The sequence below is a fragment of the Sinohyriopsis cumingii genome, chromosome 12 (genome assembly GCF_028554795.1).
Source record: "Sinohyriopsis cumingii isolate HCF-2022 chromosome 12, ASM2855479v2, whole genome shotgun sequence".
NCBI classification, from domain to species: Eukaryota; Metazoa; Mollusca; class Bivalvia; order Unionida; family Unionidae; genus Sinohyriopsis; species Sinohyriopsis cumingii.
In genome coordinates, this window is record NC_142972.1 from 84,701,677 (window position 1) to 84,721,287 (window position 19,611).

The following is a 19,611-nucleotide window of genomic DNA, read 5'->3' on the forward strand; positions in this document are numbered from 1 at the left end:
GACCTAGTAATTAATTCTCTTTATCTACACAGTCATTCCGGATTCCTAAGAAAGAAATCAAAGTATTATGGATTAATTATAGAGAATTATAAAGATACACCGGACAGCACGGAAAGATTTTAAATCTTTCTTCCAAGATACTTCTACAAGCAAAATTTAATTGCATTAAAATAAGCTTTTCTAACACAACGTGCAAAATGTAAAAAACTGGTAAATGATGTCAAAACAAAAACTATTTTAGACTAGAACATTCTAGTCAGCAAGAAGCAAGACTTTAAAATCAATGTAAATAGCAAACATTATTCCTTTTTACAATATATAAAAGTATTAATCATTTTCATGATCTTACGACAGCATAAGTTCGTTTTTGTTGGGGTTTTTCGTGGTTGGGGTTATTTTCTGTTTTTGTTATTGTTGTTGTTTGTTTGTTTGTTGGTGTGTGTGGAGGGGTATCTATCTAAAAAAGCAGTTTAGATATATCAGCGTCACTTGTACCTTTAACGAAATCTCAACTTAATGAAATCTCAACCCGTCTGATATATGGCAAGATTCCAAAGATCAAAGCCAACTGCATGGTGTCAGTTGTCTGCTGCTAAGAATAGCTTGTACTTCTAATATGAAAAACAACACTTTCTGTATTTATATTCTGTCGTTTGCTTTTTAAGTACTCACGGTACTAATTCAGTTTCCATAGTAAACCTATGCAAACACCATGTTATTAAAAATTCAATAACTTAAAATTTTTGAGTGCTCGTAATCAAACCTCTATTTATCAGTATAGATGAAACTTGGATGTCAACTTCTGTGTAGAGGAAAACATATGAGCCGCGGTATTTTCTGAACCTTCATTTGTTTGAAACACGTGCTTTCAATTCCGCATCAAGAGACATGTGCTAATTTTAGGAATGAGTGTTCCAAACTCAAGACTGTTAAAGAACTGAAATTCCATCAATAAAACAATGTCTCTAATTGTTTCACTTACACTTAGGAAAAGCTCTCAAAAGATTCTTTTTCCTAAAACATAGCTTACATTATTAACCAATCCTGGTCAGCCAAACCAATACATACATATATATTTTATGATCACCCATTCCCAGGCTGGTTCCCATTTTTCCATAGCATTACTACCTTGTGTCCTTAAAGACTGGTCAAGATAGGCAAAGGGATATAACTCAAATTAAATCCACTGTGGGAATTATTAATCAGAGTGGTTATCTTCCTTGATATAGTTTGACAGCTTGTAGGACTCCCCAACTGTCCATACAGCCGTTTCAATAGAAAATGCTCTCTGTCAGTAATTGTATAAATATTTGCTCTAAAATATTTTTTATATATAACTGTTCAAAGAAATAACAAAAAGTTTATAAATAAAATTGCATATGATCCTAGAAACGAAGAGGATTATTAATATCTCGCTAGTCCTGTTATTCCTTTTAAAACCCTCAAGCCATTTGAATTACGAATACGTTTATTTCTGTATTCATCCACTTTACCCTGCTTCTAATGCAAAATCAACAATATATGTTAATGTGATTTGTATTGCATTCCACAAGACTTCATAACTTGATCAAAATATATGTTCAGTTCGTTTTGTTTTCGCTTTTATTACGGATTGGAGATACTAAGGTGGCAAATGTCACTTACATTTAATAAATTCTCTTCAGTGTCATTTTTTCTGCTGTCAGTCCATTATTTTGCCACCTCTGCTATTTTATATTGTGTATTGATACTAATGCACAGCAGTGTCATTTGCAGTGAAATGTGAATTACCTTATCTAACTACTTCAGCTTAAGTTTTTATTTTGTAAGAGCGTAATACGGCTTATACAAATCGACTTACAACCCAGTTTTATTAGGACAAGTTAGGAGGTCACCAAGTTGTTAAAAATAGAAATAATGTCATTTATATTGCTTTATCGTGAGTTTTCTTTTATTACAATCAAACACTGGTAGGTAGCAAGTGTGTTTCATACACCAGTATTACAGAGCTTTCAAAGTGCAGATTCTCCGTAAATCAGAATGACAGCTTTAAAATGGGGATAGCTTGCATGTCTGCGGCTTCGTAGGGGAAAATGTCAAAATGCACAAACGTGACATAGTTTGATACATTTCATCTGGAAAGGAAATCTGTATTCTGCTGTTAGTGGGGAGGGATTGAAATGGAAGAAGAAAAAAAAAATAAAAAATAAGCTTTACTTGAGTACTCCATGCAAAATAAGAACAACAGCTACAATGAAAGAATAATAACATACACAACAATTTTGTTTAACATTTACAACGAAATGGGGAAAATAAACATCGATTCTTGTTGGTTATCATCACCTCTGTACGAGTGAAAAACTTTCCAAACATCTCAGTTACAAACGGTGTTGGCATTTATTCTTGCTTGTTTTAACGTACACGTGAAAATACTGTGAAACATTATCTTACATATATGAAACAAGTTGACTTTATTCAGATACGTGAAAAAAGAATTTTACATACGTAAAATAGCTTTTCAGATATGCGAAATCAACAATTTGCATAATGATGATACTGGTTGTATCATTTTATCATTGTAAAGTCTAACTCGATCACATGCTCTTTTCAAGAACTGTAATTTGTCTCGTCCAGGTTGGCGTTACCTTGTACAGTAGAAGTTTTAGATACTAAAGTAGCAGCAGGGGGGGCGAATCGGACATTTTGTCCAATCGTTATTTTGCTTAATTATTACTTTCTGCACTCAGCGGATCCGGTGTCGTCAGCGCCTGGTAAAAAAAAAACGACGTCGTCGTCGAGGGGATCGTCCGGACGTCATTTGGTTTAATTAATACCTTCTGCGCGCCGATCCCCAGCGTCGTCAGCGTCCGGTAAGCACAGCGACGACCGCGTCGATGTCATCGCCCCCCCTGCTGCTATGATCTTACAAACAGAGTGATCACTAACTCCTCCTCTTGTAGGTCAATTAGGTTATTTGACTGATCGGTAATTCTAAAATTAATTCTCGTTAAAAACCGATCATGGCATCGCATATAGACCGGATTAATCGGACTCTCAACGATTAAAAATCCCGGAGGGGCTGTTGGTGAAAACGAATAAAGGATATACCCCTGTTGAGCTTGATTTGATTGCTTGGTATCCACCTGGTAACTCCCTTCGATAACATCACACACCAGATTGATTGCTATCACCGATGCAATATTTACGTTGTATGGAGCAATATGCCTACCACCATCTCCGTTATCGTATCTGAGGATAGTTGATGGGGGGGGCGTCCGCGGGTGGATTCTTAGGCCATCCTAGTATGGTTCTTATTGAACTGTTATAAATATCAACCATATACCCCGGTGTGCTTATTTCAATCGTCGACGATAACGTCGGTTCATGAACCGTAATAGCGATTTTTGATTCCTTTCCTGTGATCGATTTTATCCTGCGTTGAAATTCCTTATTGATTTGTTCTATTTGGTATGACCCAGTTGGTATTGTAACCTCATTCCAGTCTGGGGTCCCATCGGGCTTATTTGTCCATGCAAAAACCAGCGAGTTATTAGGTTGTTGTCCGTTAAATGCGTCCGCTCGGATATTAGGCCAACTGTGATATACTCGCAATTTTGCCAGCGCTATTTCCTTCACTGGAACCGGCGACGGGAAGTTCACATTGAATTCTGGCTTCGTTGACGTTATCGATATCATATTTGTTTGTACCGGAGTGGTATTCTCCGCGATCCGCTGAAGTAATTGAGACCCTTCGGGGTTCAGCGACATTATTATTATTCGTTGTTTTTAGTGTCTAATTTCAACAACCAGGTGGTTCCGGCTTCCAGTTGAAAATCCTCGATTTTTGACATCGCGGAGCTATACAACTGGACCATCGTGGAGAATTCAACATCGGATATGAACAAATTATCAATCGATAACGAGATCACCCCGGATAATTTCGAGTACGCGTCGGATACTATTTGATGTTTTACTGTATACTCGTCGAGTTTTTTCTGAAAACACGATGATATCTTTTTAGTGATTGCGTTGGCGACTCCAGCAATTGTTGTCATCGCGGAGATAGCGATTGGAACAGCGATCGGGGCTATCGTGGTTACCGTGGATAAAATAACACCGGTACCGGCTACTATACCCGACACCGAGTACACGACCGCGTCGATGGTGGTTATTTTTCTGCGGTATTTTTTTATTTTTGCGCGGTATTGTTCGGAAAGCGTTTTCAAATTCGCGGAGAATTCTTTTGCGGTATCGAATCGATATTGATGTGACGTCGGTGATACCTCTGATTCAATTACCCTGGTGGTCATTTTTATTTTAAAAGAGTTAGTGTTTTTAATTAATTAGATTCGCTACAAATTCCACATACCATGTGATGTTTGTCCTAAATAGACTGCTATCAACGGCCTTAATTATAAACCGTTCAATTGTATCCTTGTCAATGATTGTTGACACTGTATTGTTAAACCCAGATGAACTCGACGATGATATACTAAACTGCATCGCCGAAATCAATGTCAATCGATAAATGCCCTTAACAGTTGCGGTGATATTTACTGTATTCTGTGTAGGAGTCCAATCGAATGATCCATGCCGAATTGTGTATACTGTGTTGATGATGTTCTCATGAGGGATTTTTATTTTTTCGAATTGCTCTGCTACTCTCGGTAGTCCGTCTTTAATCGCTTCAACATCAGTTCTGATTGTTCCTATTTCCTGTGTATGCCCGTCTATACTTTTTTTGTTCGCTGCAACCCTAGTAACGAGTATATCTATTTCCTGTATATGCGCGTCCACATCTTTTTTGTTCGCTGCAACCTTAGTAATGACTGTATCTATTTCCTGTGTATGCGCGTCTATATTCCTTTTGTTCGCTGCAACCTTAGTAATGATTGTTTCTATTTCCCCTGTATGCGCGTCTATATTTCTTTTGTTCGCTGCAACATCAGTTTTGACTGTTTCTATTTCCCCTGTATACGCGTCTATATTCCTTTTGTTCGCTGCAACATCAGTTTTGATTGTTTCTATTTCCCCTGTATGCGCGTCTATATTTCTTTTGTTCGCTGCAACATCAGTTTTGACTGTTTCTATTCTCCATCCATGCGCGTCTATATTATTCTTGTTCGCCACAATATCAGTTTTGATCGTTCCTATTCTCTGTTCATGCACGTCTATACTTTTTTTGTTCGCTACAATATCAGTTTTGATCGTTCCTATTTCCCCTCCATACGCGTCTATATTCCTCTTGTTCGCTGCAACATCAGTTTTGATCGTTCCTATTTCCCCTGTATGCGCGTCTATATTCCTTTTGTTCGCTGCAACATCAGTTTTGATCGTTCCTATTTCCCCTGTATGCGCGTCTATATTTCTTTTGTTCGCTGCAACATCAGTTTTGATCGTTCCTATTTCCCCTCCATACGCGTCTATATTCCTCTTGTTCGTTGCAACATCATCTTTGACTGTTTTTATTTCCTGTCCATTCGCGTCTATATTCCTCTTGTTCGCTGCAACATCATCTTTGACTGTTTTTATTTCCTGTCCATACGCAGTGATATCATTTATAGTTGTTGTAATCTCATCCAGCTTGATATTTTTTTTACCAAAGAATTTATCAAAGTTGTTATCGATCCTGTTAACATTTTTTCGTAACGTGTAAAATTGGCCCGACAGCGTTGTAAACTCCGAAATAGTAGTTTTTATCCCCGCAAGATTCGGTTCGGTTACCGTCGGGGTCCCGAAAAAACTAGCGGTAGTGAGTTGTATATCGGTGATAGATTTTTTCACCTGCGTGTCAAGTTCGGTCACCGATTTATCCAACCTTGTAAAACCGTCTCGGATTAATGTTATCGTCGATATATGTTCACCCGGTTTGAGTCGTCCGTCGCCGGTATACAACGCGATAACGTTCTCGGCGGCATCACGCTGTCGTATTAAAACGTCATCCAGCGACACATTACTGGATTTCAATTTACCCTGGCGGTCCTGAAATACGACTATTTCACCTGGGTCAACACTGGTTAAATTCAACGTATCAGCGATTTCATCCTCGATTAGTTTTTTTATGTCATCGGTGGCGGGCGTTTCCGTGGGCTTTTTCAGCGCCGAAACCGGTCGTCCCCAAATATCAATCATCGTTATTGTAAAAAAAAACGGCGTTTCTAATTAACCCGCCGGGCCTCTACGACCCCACTAGTGTATTCGTTTACAACCACATGAGGTGGTTTTCGCGATGATGAAATCGCCGCGAGTACGTTCAATACCTCACGGCCGCATATCGGCGGGTCGCTTAACTGCTGTGTTGGCAGCGTGGAATAAAAAACCCGGGCTGAACACGTCCGGATATACCGCATGAACTCGTTTGGCGGGGCTAACCCGTATGAATCAAAATAGACGATCGCACGCGGATCAATCGCGTATGCAACCCAATGAGTTCCCGCTCCGGAGGACCCATCGAGGTTAATTATGCCGGTTTCAATATTCCTTGGTGCCGCCGGTAATTGATCCCTCATAAAAACACCCCTGAAGTTTTTTATCGCTAGCGCGTTTGCGGCGTCTATTAAATCAAAATTAGACATGGGAGTCATAGACTCAGGAGTCATAGACTCCCGAGTCAATAAACGGTTCCCGGTAGTCTTAGACCCTTTCCCGAGTACCATGAATACGGGGTTCCCGGTAGTCTTAGACCCTTTCCGGCCACGGATCGTTTTTTTTTATAGCCTTTCCCGGTTGCCTTCTTCAATGCCATCCCCGCCGTGGTACCAACGGCCCCTAACGCAGCCGCCTTAGCCACTGCTGGGGCCGCCGCGGCAATCAATGCCGGAATCGCGGCTAACAACGGAAATATCCCACCGGTCTTTTCCATGTCTTTGATCGCCGCGGCCGAGAAATCTATTTGAACACCCTTTTTATTCTTCATCGCATTATTGAAATGTTTTATTTGACGCGCCGTCAACGATATCTTATGATTACCACCTGCCATCTGTGACGGCTTCAGCGTTATTGTGGTCCCGCATTGTTTAGCCGACTTTGATCGTAATTTCTTGACTTGACCATCAGTCAACTCTACACTGACGACATTATACGACATTTTATTGTAAACGCGTTTGTGCTTTCAATTACATGTTTTCCACTGGTGCATCAATGATTCTCATTCGTCCACCAACACCTTCCAACAGCATTGATTTATCGCTGAGAATGACAGCAACCGCTCTATATTCGGCAATACCACCAGGACGTTGCACACGAGCTCGGAAGTGTATATCAACGACTGATTGTCTCGTTAAATCGAGATGTTCCAACGAAAAATAATAAATCGGATACAGGTTTTTAAAATCAAGTTGTGATATTTGCAAACCAGTGTCGACGTTTTGATCACGACCCATATATGACAGCAATCGATGATACACACGTGCGATATGGTTGTCACCGTAATTGAGTTGTATATCCTCGGATGGTTCCTGCTGTCCGTTTATTCTCAACGAGACCTCATTGACACCGATTTGATCAAATATCATATGGCTGCGTTCTTGGGAGCCTAATCGCGCCTTATTCTGTAGCGCTACAAATATATGACGCGGGGCTGAAACACCCTGTTTGGATGCCAGGTGCCATGTAAATATACCATCCATATTATCCTCTTTAGCATCAGTGGTTACTGTGAGCCAACTCAACAGTGATTTACCACCTGTCTCCATGAATGAGAGTAATCGCTGTTCTGCGGTGATTGATGGGGTCATTACTGGCATCCACAATACTATATTCTTTATATTGACCTTACCGTCGGCAACACCAGCATCATGCCAGATTGCATCATTATCATTGCCCTTTCGCACGAGTACTACTGTATGCTTAGCCCCATAGATGACTTTTCTGACGTTTCTGCAGAATCCGAATATATGATGCAGTGGAATCGCGCATGAAAACTGTCGGCGTTGTCCTTGCAACATCCCTACTCGTGTTGCAAACCCTAGATTGTAATTAGTAATAACATTTATGACATCGAAGCTCCCAGCTGGTCTTACATACCCGGCCGGTGCTGGATCAACCGCGGTGGCATGTGTTGCCTTTACCCTAGAAAACTGATTGTGTTCAGCGTTATTGGTAGTATCCTTCGCAAACATCATAGACGGACCAGCCGACCTTGTATAATCATCTGAGTATCTCGCTAGCCCGATTATCGTCGTTGCAACATCAACATCGCGTTCTATTGATTCAATTTCTCGCCCGTCAATGAGATATTTTGCGCTCTCAAATAACGCCATTACGCCGTTGTTGACAAAACCAACTCGGATAGCCGGGTTGTTGTCGTATGGTGCATTATCGGCAGCATTTGTCACGAGTTCCCCCTCAATTTCGATAAACGCTTCACATGGCAGAAAGTATCTACTGGTATCTTGGACTTGAAGTTCAATTCGCGATCGTAGATTCGGTTGCGTTGCATAATAAGAATAATATTGATAATCACGGACAGAATCATCCCTGCGCACTGGGGCATCCATATCAAACGCGGGATCAGCGGTTCGCGCAAACATTTCTATTATTTATCATGTTGATATTTTCAATTGCGATTTTTTCGTCGTAGACCACTTCCCGCTATCGCGTTCATGAGCGCGTTAGTGGATGACTCAGCCGCCAACGACTCTAGTTTTTCTTCCACGGCGTTATTTATTACTTTACTGACATTTGCAGGCATCACCGTCGTTGATGGCATCTGTTTTCTTTTTGAAAATCCCCTGGATTTCACCAACGACATTAGTTTGTCCCGCGCCGCTGAAAGCGCCTTTCCGGCAACGTCTCCAATAGCACTAATACCCTTATCACGAATAACATCAATAGCCTTCATTCCTAATTGTTTGGCTAACGGCGCTACTTTTGGAGCCATTCTTGTAAATAACCCCGCAATGGTGCTACCGAGACCATCTCCATAGTACACGCGGTAAACAGGCAATCGCGAGTTTACCACGTAGACGAGTACTGGTTTATCGTGGTTGTAGTGTATGATCATCCTTATTAAAAACACCAGTTTTCCAATTAATCATCCACGAGTTCGTCTATGAGCGTTCGATATGCATTAATGTCCATAATACCGCCTGCAAATAACCGCTTGCAAATATCAGCGGCCTCATTGATTATTTCCGGAGAGTTATTTCCGGCTCGTTTTCCTCCAATTAGTACCTCTAGCCGTGATATATCACTGAGAACACTACCAGGACAGGTAACGCCGTAGGATTCTTTACCAACAGGGTATCCTTTTCCTTTTTTTGGTGTTTTACTTTTTACTTTCTCGAGGAATTCATCGTAATCGGGATCACCACGATGTGGTAATGCGTCTCTATGTTTACTCGCTAAATACACTATTCTTGCCCAGCTCTCCGTCGAGGTTATTTTTTTCTTGTAACCTTCATTGATATACTCATCTCGAATGCTCTTAGTTGATGTTGTAGCAACAAAATTAACTAATTCTTCATCGTCGTCGATGTCTCTAATTTGATCTATTGCGGACTTTTTAAGAACATTACGGGGTATATTCCCCCTTTTCTCTTTTTCTTCCGGTGTTTCTTCCGATGTTTCTTCCGGTATTTCTTCTTCTGGTTCTTTCGCAGTAGCACCTAGTTCTTCCTCGTCGGCCATTGTAACATAAGGTTCTTGTGGTTCCGTTATAGCGAGTGGTGGTGGCCTCCGTGTTGCAGCAGCCGCTAGTGTTTCTAAAGACTTTTTTGTTTGTTTTGTCTCTGCCGCTATCTTTTCAAGCGCATCGAGGACGGGTACAGTTGCCGCCGTAACATCCTTAGTCGCTTTAGTTACCGGGGCAAAGAGTTGTTCGCTTCCAACAGTAAAATCGGTTTGTAGTTGTTGCCGCGTTTGAAGTTGCTCTCGGACCCTGTCTCGTAACGGTATGAACTTTTTAAGCGCCGCTAGCCGCTCTCTGGCTAGCCGAGTAGTAAGTGATTCGCCTACCATTATTGCAATTGCGAAGCAATTTCTAATTTCCCGCCGAGTGTACCATCGGGGGCTCCACGGAGTTTTCGTCTATAATCCTTCTAATGTTTTTGATCTTGCTAGAAATCTTCCGGCGTCGTTCATAAACACGTCCGAGTTTTTTTCGTATTATTTCAACGGCGGTAAATAGTCCAATGAATGCATTTGCGTCATTGTGGTACAAGTTTTCATTGATCGTATGTTGTAATCGTTTTATAAAAAAATACTCGCGGGCCAGGGTAAAACGCCCCCGTTTCGATTGTTCGTTAATAATTTCATAATCGGATAATATTTTTTCACTGTCGAGACCATCAGATAATTCAATTCCTTGATTTTTTAATTTTGAAATCTCGGCTAATATATTATTGATGTCTTCGATATTCATTATTCTTATAAAACATCTTGTTTTTAAATAAAAAAAAAATGAAAACCCCGTGTATCAATTCCGAAGGTGTTTAATAATTCGTTAGACGTGACCTCGTCAGCGCCACAGGCGCCGGTGACCTTGTCACTCGCTGATTTCTGTTATATATGAAAATCGAATTCTATGCCCGCTCTTTTTTGAGATCGCTGAATTCTGTATTCCTTCTGCAACAAATCGTATCGAGGCTCCACAAATGTCAAAATATTTTCCTGCCTCATTCATCGACTGAAATATTTTTTCCTCGTGAGTTGTTGTATCAAATGACTTTACGGGTTTTGCTTTCTTTGAGTATTTACCAGTTTCGCCTTTTTTGGTATTCTGACTTTGCGAGATAGCTTGCAAGTTTATAAGAGAATTATCAGTCTTATTATTATTAATATGATCAATCACAAGCCCATTTTCGATTAATCCGTTGAATGCTTCAAATACAATCCTGTGAACATAATAGTTTTTTCCTCCTGCAGTAAATTGCAAGTATCCCTGATTACTTACGGTGCCAACTGGTTTCTTCAGTTTGCGGTTTCTAACAACGCCGTCGCAAGATGCCTCGTAATTAACGAGCACAGGATGCGGCTGAAATTCTTGGTTCATTTGTATAATAATACTACTTGTCTAATTTATTATTTGGTTTAATTATAAATCTTTCAACGTAGTCCTGGGGGGTTTTGATGACGAAGTCTGCGGTGGGGTCAATGACGGCGTTTTTAATTCGCTTGTCATAATAGCGTTTTAGTTCCCTGTATCGCTTTCCGCCACAATTGATACACAACTGCGATTTTCCTCTTACACCGACGTGACAAACCAAGCACGGGAGGGGGCCAAGAGAACCATTACGAACGCTTTGTAAATGATACCCGCAGAATTCACCTCTACATGATTTATTGCACGGGGTTGTCGACCCAATCATCAACCATTTGCATTTATTCATTATACTATATTCTTTCATTTAAATACTTGTTTTAATTATATGGATGAGTTCGAGAGATTGGCAGCAATTAAGCCCTGGAAAAATATTAAGTTCAATCTTGATAGAGTCCTCAAGGACGCACCAAAAGCGTTAATAAACGATAGAACCCTGTTGAGTAAAATACGCGATTGTATCGATGAATTCAAGCGTGATGGTGCATCTCATAGTTGGTCAACATTTCGAATTGATGGTGTTGTTGATGCTACCATGAACGACAACCGCGCAGCAACGATAATATCACAACTTGACGGTAAAAGGTATTTCTTCAGAGTAAAATTCATTGTCCGGGTGGAATCAGGTGATTGGATCATACGTGATAAATTTGAACCAGTTCTCAGCGATAAGAAAACAGTCATTGTTAGCCGCGACTCCAAGCCGGGGCTGTTAACCGGAATTGACAGACCATACTATGAACGAGCGTATCCTGAAACAGCAGTTGTTTATGGAATATACCCGTTAAATAAGAAACCTGATATCGGAAAACTGAAACCAATGAAACAGTCAACGGGGATAAATTGTGTAGCAGAACGAATAATAGAGCATTTTACAAATGCATGTCGAGGAAACAAATTGACTGATTTACGACGTAGCAAAATCAACCAGTGGGAACTAACCGTAAAAGAGCGTGGAGCAACCATCAGCGACATAGCGAGATTAGAAACATCGCTGAGATTTCCAATAACCGTTACAACGATAACCGGTGAAGTATTATACGAATCGAAGTACAAATCGAAGGGAGCCCCAATCAAAATTATTGATCATAACGAACACGCATGGACGCCCGCGATCACAATATTTCCACGGGATAGAACAGTAAAGTATATCCCGGGGGAATTCCTGGAAGAGAACGGTTTTCTCGCGGAGAGGAAACTATTTGATGCTATTGCCTACTTGCGTAAAAACGACCCTGTATCAGTGTGGTTACTTCGCAGCGCTGATACTTTTGATCAGTTTGTAAGACCAAACGGTGAATTATACCGCACTGAAGCATTTCACAGCAGGATGAAAAAAACCGCCATAGAATTTGAGGAGCATGATGAACAACTGCTAACAAATTGTTTTACGATTCCATCGGTTGCGGCTCATGTTGCAGCGAGGAAAAATGCGTGGAGCCCAACGCGCAAGGAATTTCTACCGGATGTACAATCCAGTTGTTTGGAGTATTATCACGGTGGACTATGGAACACTGAATACAACCGCGACGCTATGATTTCCGTTGATATGGTTGCCTGTTATCCAGCGAGTTTTCTCGGGTATGGATCCGCCGCTGAGTATTTCAAACGATTTGGACACCCCAGACATGAAATGACTCGTGTTGCTATTAATGGACCACTGCCTGATTTTGATTTAACCGGATTTGCTCGCGTAGTATCATTTGAGTTCGCGGCAGGACTTCATCGCTGTTGCTATATTTGGATCGGTAGACACATGGCTGAAAAGAAGTGGCTGCCAATAGCGCTGCTACGGTATATGATTGATTGTAGCATGCTAGTTTCGTTGATTGTCAGTGACGCGATTATATCATACCGGGCGCAGACTGAAGTCTGGTTACCAGAACCAGAGCGTCTAGATAGCATAATTGACGAATCCAGAAAACACATCGATGCCGACGAGGAATATATCGTCGAATGGTCCAGGAGGATATTTAACCAACGAAACCACGAGGCAAAAGATCTCGGTAGAAGAATAATCGGTAAGTTCACACAAGGTGGAAAAAACTACGACTACAAACGATATTGCTCACGGCTGATTATAGATGACGCAGAATATGATTTCGTAATCAAGGACGCAGTGGCAAAAAATAGATACGTGAACTGCGAAACAGCTTTCTTGTCCAATGGAACGAGGTTGGGTACAGTTGTTACCTACAGCGATGGAGACAGCCCGGCGTATCCACATTTGAGGGCGTCTATGCTGGGTTACGCCGCTATCAATTTATTCTCGATGATAAATAGATTTCCCGATACCGCGGTTAGAGTAGCCGTTGATTCGTTTTATATAGACGTAGCGTATAAGGGAAACGTAGCCGAGTTTACTAGTCCGGACGAGAGTTGGGGTACATGGAGAATTAAAAATGAAATACGACGCGATTATTCCCCGTCAGCAGATGTCACCGTTGAGAACGACTACTTACGCGGTGATAAATTATCAGAATGGTCTAATGCACCACCGTGTTCTGATCCAATTTGTAGACACAAGACGGTTTATTTAAGCGGCTGTGGCGGGTCAGGAAAGACGACTCGGGCAATTGAATTATTTCGAACGCGGGCAAGTATAATCGTGCTTACACCGACCCATAGACTAGCGCGAGAGATAAAACAACGAAATGTTGACGCCGTTACTTATCACAGCTTTTTTCGATACAGCGGCGGTGAGTGGACTCCTGATCGAATGGGTGAAAAATTTATTCCCGACATTATCATCTGGGATGAGATATGTACTGTTTCGTTAGATACTTTACAAATGTTTCTTGAGTGGTTGCTGCGCGCGAATACAGCGGTAATCATGTGTGGGGATCATGGTCAACCACCACCATTTGTCGGCGAGGGCCCACATGATTGGTTAAGGGGTTTTGTGGACTATTATGAAGAAACCGATACTGATTACCGAGCACTTGATGAACAACTGCGCGAGGTTAAAAAACTAATCAGATTACAGCCGGATAGAGTTCAGTGTGAAATAATCCGCGAGGTAATTCCGGAAACGCCGTTGAATGAATTCTGGGAAACATGGAGACCAAACGATTTGATTGTAGCGAGTAGAAAGATAGTCAGAGACACACTTCAGCGGAAGTTGTTTACGTTGCATAAGGAAAAGTTTCCAACGCGTCCAGTGCCGTTATGTTATAGACCCGCGGACACACGGCGGCAGAACATTGAAGTTGAAATTCCAGCCCCGACAGCGTCGGGGACAAAAAAACAAATTCTCGTGCTGAATGATATCGTGCTCGTTGATATCAGCGTCGTCGAGGACGCGCTACGTGCTGATAAATCCCCGTGGACGCTAGGATACGCAACAACAATACATTCCTCGCAGGGACTAACCATCACGGACACAATTGTTTGGATAGTTGATAATCGCATCGAATGGTCGAATCTAGTCTATCTTGCAGTGTCCAGAGTACGAAGGATAAATCAGCTTCGAAGAATTGTTATTGACGGAGTCACTGACGGAGTCACTGACGGAGTCACCATCGATGCAAGCGTCATTGATAGAAAACTCTCGGGTTACCGCCAACAGGATAAAAAAAAACAGCGGCGTTTTGATATTGATGCCGAATTAATAATTGCGTTACGACAACAACAGAATAATCACTGCGCAAGTTGCAATTGTATAATGAGTTGGCGTTATTCGGATAAAGACACTCGCCAATTTACCGTGGATAGGATCGATAACAGTCTCGGTCATGTCAAAAACAATGTGAGGTTGACCTGTCTTGAGTGCAATAGACGCAACGGCGCTAGTTAAGACCACGTGGGGGTAATTGAGTATCGTTAGGTATCACTTGTAGTTGCTCGCGTGTAAATCCGCGCCGAGGAGCAGTTGAATCCAGTCTATAGATCGGTGGTCTACCAGTTGATCGTGTTATCGTTGATATGTTATGTGTGGTAACACTCCAAATAGGATCAGTAGCTCTTTTTTTACCGCCTTCAAGCTCTCCTGGTTCATACAGATATCTCACGGTAACATCGCCAAGAATCGGCTTGGAAACGCTATCTATTTTTGATTTTCCGGGTATATACTCGTATTTAATCGCGTCGCTGGGCTTCATGTTGATTGCTCGGGTAATCTCGTTATTTAACGCTGCAATTACGCCTGGCAACCTTTTAACCCATTCACGAGATCGTTTTTCTTGGATGAATTCCTTCGCGTATTGATATCCAAATAACCGTTCAGCGAGAGTCCGATTGAATCGTTCAACAATTGCCTGATCACGATGTAGCGCAGTATGACCTCGTCGTATCGCGACGCTATGATGTTTTAGCGTTGATAAAACAGCACCGCGAAATTCACTACCAGGATCAACTTGTAATAGATTTGGCCAGCGCAGAGGGCCTCTTCGATAAATTCTTTCAAACGCAGCGGCTACTTCAGTTGCCGACTTTGTTTTTAACGGCTCCGCTTGTTTGTATCGACTCGCAACATCAGCTACGGTTAGCGCGTATTTGTAACCGTTGTCATGCGGCAGAAATAGTATATCAGCCTGATGAACTTCATTAGGTACGCTGACATCAAAGCGCGAGAAGTTGATTTGTTTAGGCGGTGGTAGATAAATTTGCCATATAGCCTGTTTGGATAACCAATTAGCCGCAGTGGTCTTTGTTACCTTTGCAGCGCTTGCAAGCTTACCAATTGCGGCCTTCCCCTTCCAGTATCCTCTCGGAGAATAATAGATGGAATCCATCGTTTTTCTTGGATGATTGTTATTAATTACCAGCGCCAATCATTAATTTACCTTTCATAGCCGATTTTACCAACCATGAGGCCAATTTTTCTTTGACGGATTTATCAGGAATAGCATTTAGCGCGTGAATTAATTTTACATCCGCGATATGACGCTGTTGCAGATCGCTACTTTTGTAAGCAACATCATGAGCATGACACGCCTTATCGATAGCGTTTATTGGATACTCACCGGGTTTGGGCTGATTTTGATCATCGAGTCTAATATCTAATCGTGTTCCGGGGCCACAGTAGTTATATCCTGGGAGGTGTTTTTCTCCTGGATACTTTGCCCACGGTGTTCCGGGGAGTTTTGCCAATTTGGCTGCGATGTCACCTCCTCGCTTTTTTTTAAAACATCTCCGGGTCTAATAGAAATAAATCTAAATTTCTTTGTACCGCATTGTACACACTTACCAGTAAGCGCCGATCTGTTATTTCTTGTTGTAGCGGTTGTCATATCATTTGTGCCAGTACGCACTCTACACTTCACACAATATAGATCCATAATTTATGTATAGAGATATGAATATAATTGATTTTTCGGCGACTAAAACAAGAGAACCAGTTAAGCATGTTGCAGCGTTACCAAACTCGATCCGGATGATTATCATCGGACCATCTGGATCCGGCAAGACGCAATTGTTACTCAATTTAATAATGAGATGGATGAAGTGGGATAAGTTGTATTTGGTTGCTCCTAGCGTAGATGATCAACGATGCTACGAGGTGTTGAAAGATTTCAACGAGAATGCATCAGCGATCGCTAAAAAAAATGTTATTGAGTTTATTACGGATATCAATGATGCACCGGGTATTGATGATATTGATGGCGACGTTAACAATCTAGTCGTGTACGATGATGTTATGTTAGACAATCAAAAAAACCCAGCTAGGATATTTTCCAGAGGCAGGCATAAAAACACTGACGTGATATATGTCACTCAACGATACACTCAGATTCCAAAAGTAATCAGAGATAACTGCAATATTCTTGCTGTATTCAACGGCGTTGATACACACACGCTACGAAATATTTGGCAGACATGGTGCGGCGGTGACATGGACTTTAATGTTTTTCGAAACTTTTTTAGTCATGCTCAGTCGACCCCACATGGATTCGTAACGATAAATTTACATGATCCTCGGACACGATATCGTATCGGACTTGACCAAATATTCGGTTAAATTGTAAATAGCCACTTAGCAGCAGGGGGGGCGATGACATCGACGCGGTCGTCGCTGTGCTTACCGGACGCTGACGACGCTGGGGATCGGCGCGCAGAAGGTATTAATTAAACCAAATGACGTCCGGACGATCCCCTCGACGACGACGTCGTTTTTTTTTTACCAGGCGCTGACGACACCGGATCCGCTGAGTGCAGAAAGTAATAATTAAGCAAAATAACGATTGGACAAAATGTCCGATTCGCCCCCCCTGCTGCTAAAGTTATGATCATCTGAGTTTAAATATAATGTATACCATCACAGTCAATGATTCAACAATTCTGAGCTACACTGTAATTGTGCCAAATTAATACTTTTGGAAAAATACGATAAGGTACACGTCATAATGTACCAGAAGCTGACTATAGTTTCAGACTACATCTTGGTGACATGAATGCATCATCCAGTATCAAAAATAAATTTAGAAACAAAATTGATCATACTGATTTTGAAAATTGATAAATTTGTTTTACCAAAGGTTCAGCAAATATCGTTAATTCCTGTCGATACAAATTTAAATCATTAACGGTTATTAAAAAAACAAATTTGTAGCATACATCATTTTGAACGTATATTCATACAGGCTAGCATATTTTAGTTACGAGGGCATGTGTCATTTACTGTAGGAAAGATGTACCTTTTTGCGTCTGTTCAACTTGCACAGTGTAACTGCTCAGTGTTCCAAGCGTCAGTTGGACCCGGTGTTTATTAGTCTAAAATGTATTAACCTTTTTCGTCCTTACATATTAGTCTGAATGTTTATTGGTGCCAAGGTTCACGAGTTTGAAGAAGTTAAGGGTCAGTAGTCCGAGGGTACATTTGTGCAAAGGTTCACGATTTTGAAAATGTAATGGTCAGTAATCCGAGGGTTCATTTGTGCAAAGGTTCAACATTTTTTTTAAGAAAGAAAGGGTCAGTAGTCCCGAAGTTCATGTGTGCAAAGTTTCAGGATTTTGAAGAATGTAAGAGTCAGTATTCCGAGGGTTCATTTTTGCAAAGTTCACGAGTTTTTTTCTTCTAGAATTTAATGATCAGTAGTCCATAGTCTCACTGAAATGGTTTGATGAAGGTTCATTTACTGCATGTGTAAAATAACTCGTTTAGGTTTGTGCTTTTATGTTACCCAGAGTACAGACACTAATTATATTTTATTGTGCCTAGAACAGTGCCGGATTAAGTCTTTCCAGGGCCCTAAGCACTCACAATATTATGGTGCTCCCCTCCCTTCCCTCCGAAATGTGAAACTCAAAACTAAGAAAAACAGAAACAAACAATAAAACCTAAAAAGGTGAGGAAATAACATTGTTGCAATTATTCCAAATCAAAATACTCTTTCATGCAGATCGATCAAATGAGCCATGCTTAACAAGTTATATTAATAAACAAAGATATATTGGTCATGTGACCAACCATTTTATGTAAGAATAAAGAACTTTCTTCTGCTGTAAAGGTTACCATAGCAATGTATGTTCTTTTCATTGCGGTCTCAAAAGCCCATTTGCTGCATATGATTAGCATTTTTCTGACACTGCTGATTATTGTGATATCTCCAAATACATTTTAGCCATATTTTGGTTTGCAAACACATATGCAACACTGTAAACCCAACAAATCAAGTCCCCCCAAAAATATGAAAAAGTATACAAATTTGAGAAATTTCTGTAATGGAATGAAAATCGGACGAGGTTATGGAGATCTGTTGAGGTTGTCTACATGTGCATACAAGTGCACATACCAAAACATGCCCCCCCCCCCCACCCCGCTCTAACAGTAGTCCTTAATTTTTTCTCCTCTTCAGTTTATGTCTTTTATGAAAGCATATGCAGACAAAAAAGGAAGGCAAAATCTGTTAAATTCCTATGAAATGTTTCTTCAAATTCCACTTAAAAAATCTTGGTCAATGCAACTGGCAAACATACTTGGTCCAGACTTTAACTTTTTTTTATTAATTCAAATATTTTCCTCTTTGTGATTTTAATTGTTAATAACCAATTGTACCATCTGTTGGATAAGTGTACTTTTGTAAAACGCCAATTCTGGCATGGTATTGACAGTCACATAACTTTGTGCCATTGTGTAAGTGATTGTTGATTGAAAGAGTCATTTTGCAAGCGACACATTACATAGCTAACTTTTATCCACAAGTGTTGACTAAACTTTAAAGATAATATTCTTAAACATGTTTACTAGAATCTGAGTTCAGGACACTGGTTATCACTTTGGAAATTCCTGGTCTAATTGAACTTTGTCATGTCCTTTACTAAAATTTCAGTAAAAAAGACTTGATCTTGTTTACCACTTAGAAAGTTCTGGAAATTAACTTCTGACCCTCATCCTGGTCCTTTGTATGTGTCTTAGGATTTTATATAAAGGTTGTGATAAACAGAATGATTCCATTTTTAACACCTGTCTAGTTGAATCAGTCTTTTTCTTCTGTTCAGTTATAATTCGAGAGGATTTATTTATTATTTATTTAAAATATTCATTGTTATTGCGAAGTGCTCATTGACTTTAGAACTAATTCACTATTTTGGAATTATTGTGAATTCATTCAAGGACATTCTGAACTATATCACTGTGATACATTGAGACT